Consider the following 7,558-nt stretch of genomic DNA (forward strand, 5'->3'; position numbering starts at 1 on the left):
GTTAAAACTTAAAGAGGGGAAGTTTAGGTTGGATATAAGAAGGAAATTCTTTCCTGTTAGGGTGGTGAGGCACTGGAATGGGTTGTCCAGGGAGGTTATGAATGCTCCATCCCTGTTGGTGTTCAAGACCAGGTTGGACGAGGCCTTGGGTGATATGATTTAGTGTAAGGTGTCCCTGCCCACGGCAGCGGGGTTGGAACTAGATGGTCTTAAGGTCCTTTCCAACCCTAACTATTCTATGATTCTATGATTCTAACTGTGACCCCAGCCAGCAACTGCCGGATTAGTTTAAAACTAGTGCTGTGGTCTCTGGCGGGAGGCACGCTTCGGAGAGAGAAGAGGACTGCTGACATCTAGTGTTTACTACTTAAACAAATGGTGTGCTTGAGATCTTAAGGAGCAAAAGTGTTGGGTTACAGCCCCTGGGTTGTTCAGAGAGCACAGGGTGCAAGGCTCCATAACATTAATTTAGTGAGGGAGTTGCAGAGGATGCAGACTTGAAAGTTCTTGTCTCTGATGCCGGTCCACATTAGCCGTGTTTCTAATATACCTATCCATTTATACACCGAGGCAAAGAGGACTGCAGGGGGAGCTGCATTTGAGCATATACTTTCTTTTTCTCCGCTAGTCTTTTTTCCTTGAACCAAAGAGCAATTTCTAAAACCAAGATCACCAATCAACGCAAGCAAAAGTCATAAGAAGACACTACGAAAAGTTTCTGCCTCACTTCCTAAGTCCAACAATCAAATTTTACTGTATTTCCAGACTTTTGCTTTCCACACAAAACAAAAAAGCTGGAAAAGAATGCTCACAGATACTATAGATTAAGTAAGAGCACATAAATATTGTATGTCCTCACTGTGATTGTCACTATGTTTCCTTTTAACCAAACATAATTCTTCTATAATAGTTTCATTGGAGAATATGTTTTGCCTCCCTATGAAAGTTCATTCTCTTTATTTACAGTTAGTGCATGCTGCCTGATTATGTTAGGACTGTCATTTTGTGCTGTGATTATTATCTGGATTGTTTTGTTAGCTCTGTCGCTGTTAGACTCATTATTCTCAGCCTGCTAAATGTCCTGACCTAGATTTGATTGCCTACCAGGTGACTCATTATTCAAATTAACTGGTGTATTTACATCAGACATTACAATCTAATTCCTTGAATTAGATTGCCTGCTGATTCTTCCTCTCCAGATGATTGATAGTTTGAATGATTGCCATTTATGAAAAAAAAAAACAACCCAAAACCTCCCCCCCCCCCCCCAGGTTTCTAAATATGGATCAGTATTTAACTATTCCTTTTCTTCTACACTTCAGCCTCAAATTTGTTCTTGAGCCCTCAAAAAGATGTGGGGATGTGGACTATAATGATTTGACAGTGGAAAATACTGAGAATTTAATATTTTGCCTGTAATAACCTTTACTTAAATATTCTAGAAAGATATTGTCTGGCTACAATTGAAGTTCTCTTTACGTATGTTGCAGATACTTTTATACAGCAGCTGCAGGGAGACCTTTGTTCTAAATGTGGGAGGAGATAGTAACTTCTGTAAATATCTCATGCAATCTAAAGGTTACATTGAGAATGTCTTTTTTTTGCAGTGATGGATGACTGCTGGTATGAGCTGTATCATTATTTTGTATGGGACAACTGGTGCATCAGCAAGAGTAAGTGGTTCACGATCTGTCTCTCAAAGATAAGATGTGAAAGGGACATAGACCTTGGAAATTACTCCCAATCTATCACCTTAACCGTAAGGCCATTCTGATGAGGATATCACCTTGTCTTAATGTGTTTGTCTACAGAAGACACCCTGCATAAAAAAATGAACCATTTAAAAAACCTTGTAATTGTTATCCTCTATAAAATGTTTTTTAAGTCATCATTCTTGCACCACTAAAATAGATATTTTTTCCAGATGACGCTCATTTTTGACTCTGCAAGGTCAACTGTTAAATTGCTGCAGTCACACTAAGATCTAAGCCTGTTAGTGTTACACAGGACAGGAGTTATTTCCATGAAGTTTCTGTGTTTACAGTGGAAGGGGTGAGATCTCCTTGTTGCTCTGCTAAAGGTTGCTCTAGCTCTTCTTTTTCTCTAGAGTATTTATTCTCTTTGTTTTAGTTTGCCAGTTTTGAGTGAGGTTAGAAGAGTCCATCTTTTTCACAACTTCTCTGGAAAAAGGTAATGTATGTGTATATTCACATACTAAAGATGTAAAAGGTTTATGTTTTGTGGATAGTTTGCTAGTTTTCTCATTGAGAAAGCTTTGTCGCTGTAAATGATCGCAAGGCACTAAGAAAAGGAATAATGATGGTTTTGTTTTTGTAGTTGTCTATGTAAAAAGAAAGGAATCCATCATTACTTCTTACAAGGGCATGTAGCGACAGGACAAGGGGGAATGGCTTTAAGATGAAAGAGGGGAGATTTAGATTATATATTAGGAAAAAGTTCTTTACTATGAGGGCAGAGAGACACTGGCACAGGTTGCCCGGAGAAGCTATGGATGCCCCATCCCTGGAAGTGCTCAAGGTCAGGTTGGACAGGGCTTTGAGCAACCTGATCTAGTGGAAGGTGTCCTGGCCCATGGCAGGGGGGTTGGAACCAGAATATTTTTAAGGTTCTTTTCAACCCAAAGCATTCTATGATTCTATGATTATGGCAATGCTAATAGAAACCCCTCAGCATTGCAGATGTAGGTTGGGAGTAAGCAAGAAGTCAGGCTCATTGCCAAATTGTCTCAGCTCAGTGAATATGGAATCACAGGCCTAATTGTAATCAAATAAGTAATCCAAGCCTCAATCCATAAAACACATAAGGGTATAATTAACATTAAACAAGTGCCTAGTCCTATTAGTTTAATGGAAGGTAAGAATGGACTAATGTAACAAGTTGCCCAGAGAAGTTGTGGTTGCCCCATCCCTGGAGTTGTCCAAGGCCAGGCTGGATGGGTCTTCGAGCAACCTGGTCTAGTGGAAGGTGTCCCATGGCAAGGGGGTTGGAACCAGATGATCTTTAAGGTCCCTTCCAACCCAAACCATTCTGTGATTCTATGATATATTTTGTTGAATCAGGACCTACTGAGCTCCACGTTCTTCAGAGTAGCAGCCTTAAAACTCTTCTAGAGTAAAAAAGGATTTGCTTCGGTGTGGACTCTATCAAATAGCAAAACCTGGAGTGTACAAGAAATGTATGTGCATAAGATGTATAAATGTAGACAGAGGATATGAAAAAAAAGAAGAAAAGCAGTGCATTTAAGCTAACTTAAATTCCCCTGGGGAGCATGCATCAATGCATAAGGCACCCCATGTTTTATTTTGTCTGATACGAAGTGTGAGAGAGGGTTAAGATATTGTTTGTGCTTGTTAAAACAAGAATAATTCTTGTGTCACACTGCTCTGTGGAAAAAAAAAACAAACCTATTCATAACACAAAGGATTGATGTGATTAAAGCTCTTGGTGGCTAAGGGATAACCACAGAAACAAATAGGCAGACCATTCCATGGATGCTTGGACAATCTGATTCAAAAGCATCTCGTGAACCCCAGCATCCAAAGGGTGGACGGAGAGCCTGTGTACTTCAGCATTTACATTACTGGCTTTCAAAATCACTTATTATTGAAAAATTATGTGGGTATTAAATCAAGCAGAAATTACAGGAGGAAGAAACAGGGAAAAATAGAGCGGAGAGATTGGCAAGTTACTGTAGACGAAGTCTAGAATACAGGAATATGTGTTAGCTGCTAATTGCAAAAGACAGAAACTATCAAACTGTTCTGCACAGCCAGGGTAAGGACTGCAGAATTAAACATTAATGCTAAGCTGCTTAAGATGAATGCTGTGACTCCAGACTGTGTACATTAGAAAGGTTGACAGAAGAATAATTTCTGAAGGAGAAAATGTTTTAAAAATTAAGCACAGCCATCAATAAATCAGCCAAGCTTAAAATAAAAATAGAGGTTTGGATATATATTCTGACACTTGACTCTAATAGAGCTATAAGAATAAAGGGTTTAGAGAACTCTGTTCTGAAGTAGTCACTATTTCTTAAACTTAATACCTTTATCCTGGAGATTGTGGTTAAAGAATTGCAACCAATGGTATAGTTCCTGGATTTGTATCAAACTTCATATGGTACTAGCATGACAATAATGACTTCTCTTAGAACATATATAACAGTGCAGATCTTCAGACTGCTTTACCAGCATTATTTAATGACATGCACAATAGCCCTTTGAGGTAAGTATTGTAGAGAAGGAAAAGCTGAGGCATGGCAAGATACTTCTTAAAGTTATTTTGTGAATAAGCTGAAGGGTATGAATTAGGATTTAAGAGGACTTAGTTCCTCAAAATGACTAGGGAGCATCTCTGTACAATGGTTTTCAAAAGTGATTAAACTATTAAAATGCTTTCATTCAAAATGCAAATAACACATGTGGGCTCTAACCCACTGATGTCTTTGGCCTAAACTACTTCTTTTCATTGTTGAGGGCTAGATCTTCAAAGAAGCTTTGTAATCTGGACCCTTTTAGTGAACTGCTTACATCAATAAGACTACACATACAGAGTTTAAGTACATGCATTAATGCCTCTGTGGATTAAATCCATATGGTTCAGCACCTTAAAAGAGCTGCAAATTTATGTTTTAATGCTATAAACTGCTTAAGACAATTAATTTTTAATAGCAAAGGCATTGTTTTTGACACACTTCCTCCAGCATTAAAATTAAGATCTCACTGGTCCAATCCTTTTGCTTGGACTCATTCAACACCACCAAGCCTCCTCTATGGTAGGCTGCTTGCTGGGTAATGCACAGCTGTTTAGGGACATCATGCAAACAAAAGTCACTCTAGGGCTCTTTTTGAATTGTTCCTCTGAACTCTGGCTGGGGAACCTGAAGGTTCCTGTTCCTGGGAAATTACACGCAAGTTAATGCAATTGTTCACTCAAGGCCTTAACATGAATGTTGGGGCTTTTCACAAGAACAATAAAAGAAGAGGAGGGGTGGGGTGATCTGTTCTGAGATAACACAGTTTCCCTTTTATCTGATTTATGGACCTTGACTCCAGGCCACACTTCACTGTAATGATGAAAATTGTGTGTATACGCATACACACATGCACACACACATAAATTGTCATTAACTTATTTGCTTTCATAAGTAAAATACTTTTGTTCCTACTTTACAGTTATCCCACCAATATTTTAACTGTATACATTTATCAGCATTTCTTATGCAGTTATCAATATGGTCTCTAAGCTAGCATATGGATTCTAGCAGACAATGAGGACTGCTTCAAAGCCACTCAGTTCTATGTCTTAAGTTTTAATTACAACAAGCAGACATTATTTGTCATGTTTTGGTTTACTTGTTTTTTTTATCATGATCTGTTGCATTTGTTATTATTTTCGTTTTTCTTCTCTCTCTAAATGAAACAGCAAAGCAGCATGCCTTTCCATCTGACTTGTGACTTAAGGAACGACTTTCTGATTTCCCCTTCTGGTAAGATTTTTTCAGATCTCGTACCTTGCTTTTGAGAAGATTGTACTTAAAAATTGCAATACTCATAGGTTTCCAATGCAAGATGTTGCAAGTGCAACTGACTTGGCAGACAAGATGACAGTAGCTGGTTTTAGCTCTCCATGGAGATAAAATGAAGATAACACAGAGTCATTCTGCTTTTCAATCACAGATGAAAAATGTGATTCAACAGTACATGAATTTGAACACTTCAGGGACTATTTTATTCACTGGCTCACCTAGAGGATGATCATCTGTGTTGGAATTTACAAGTTTCTTGTTTAATGTTCAGCAATCTTAATGTTCAGTAAACTCCAGTCTAATTTATGGTTATCAACGTAGCTGCTTTTGTGAACAGATCCTGAGTTCAGTGAGCTCCTTGAGCACTCATGTATGTGGTATTTACAGTGGTCCTTACAGTAACCATTAATATTTGATTTTGAAAAGCAATGAAGTTTCTCTTTTGACCAGGGATTCATGCTGTTCTAAGGAGCTATGTTTTCATGTCAAATGCAAAGCGTTTGCTTTTGACTGATGAGCAACATTCTTTTTCCTTTTCTTTTTTGTGTGTGTTAATTTATTTGTACTTGAAATAAATTCCAAATCAAAGTGAGAAAACAAAACGCAAAAGTTGAAATAAAACAAAACAAGAATATTCAATTGGAGACCTGTAATACTGTTGTGTTTCAAAATACATTAATATTATTCCAGTGCATTCTATTTTTATTCATATTTCAGTTTTGTACAAAATTTGCTAAGTAGACAACATGTTAATTCTTTTATATATTTATAGATCTCTATATAGATCTCTATATGAGTCTGATGTTGTCACCTGCATTTCGCCTGTTGCAATCTGGAGGAGAGTGTTTAGCAGCAATATTCTGAAGGTGGAAACTCCTCTCCTTCACCTGGCACATATGACCTGCCATATGGTCATATGTCCAGATGGGCACTGTGCTGCTCTTGGACACAGTCAGATTTCAGGGTATGAGTTCCCCAGTACAAAATATTCTCTCATGTCTTTTCCAGTGCAGGAATGTAAGATGACAAAGTGACTCACAACTCTTCCAGTAAGTCTCCCACCTTTCTTGTCCATTACACACGTTTATATTAAGGTCTGTATCTGCTTGATGAGCTGAGGCTCCCTCTTAAATGATTCTCTGGGATGTTTCCAGGCACAGTCCCTAATTGGATGAAGTATAGGTATAGCTGTACCTACTTCTAGTTACATACAAATTGGTGGAATTGGTTTCCAGGCTTCCATTGTTAGCGTAAGAACTGACACATAACCACCGGAATGGTTATATGAGGTGCTTTATTGCAGTGCTGGGAAACCAGGGGCATGCGCCCAAATCTGGCTTCAACCCCGTTACACTGCGCTCGCAATTTGTACACTAAAAATGTCGTCACTAATACATATTCAACACAGATTACATCATTGACTAATACATATGCATCAAGGATTGCCACATCAGTCTATTACGACATCAGCCTCTTCTGCGCTTGCGCAGCCCCCCTCTGGTGGTCATCCTGATGAAGTAAGGAGTCTTCCTCGGATGAAGTAAGAAGTCTTCCTCAGGTCATCCTGTTCACTTTTCTGCTCCTTGGACATGTCCCAGTCATTATGTGGACGCCAGCATTCTCTTATTTTCACTTGACTACTCCTGGTACCTTCGTGAGTTCTGCTTCGGTAGAGTTTCACAGTAATCCCCTGGATCCACCCATGTACCCTTCCCCATATATGGCTATGTTAATTGCTTATCATTATAGCTACCATTGTAATATTTAGTTATAAAGTAACTAAGATACACAATAGCAGAATTTCAACTTGTTCTTAATACAAAAGAAACCCTCTACTGATTAACAGATTTTCAAATATAATCATCTTTTCTCTTTGTATTATTGTTTCAACACACAATTTCACCTATTACTAACACCATGTCCTAGCTGTGTCCTGAAAATGACAGGACAAGGTTTAGACACTCAGAGCTTTCCTCTCCCAATCTAGTTTCTGTGAAGGAAAACCCGCAC

This window comes from Pezoporus flaviventris, unplaced genomic scaffold (assembly GCF_033815535.1).
Source record: "Pezoporus flaviventris isolate CSIRO_AGI_PZ_B2104156 unplaced genomic scaffold, CSIRO_AGI_Pfla_v1 ptg000001l, whole genome shotgun sequence".
Taxonomy (NCBI): domain Eukaryota; kingdom Metazoa; phylum Chordata; class Aves; order Psittaciformes; family Psittacidae; genus Pezoporus; species Pezoporus flaviventris.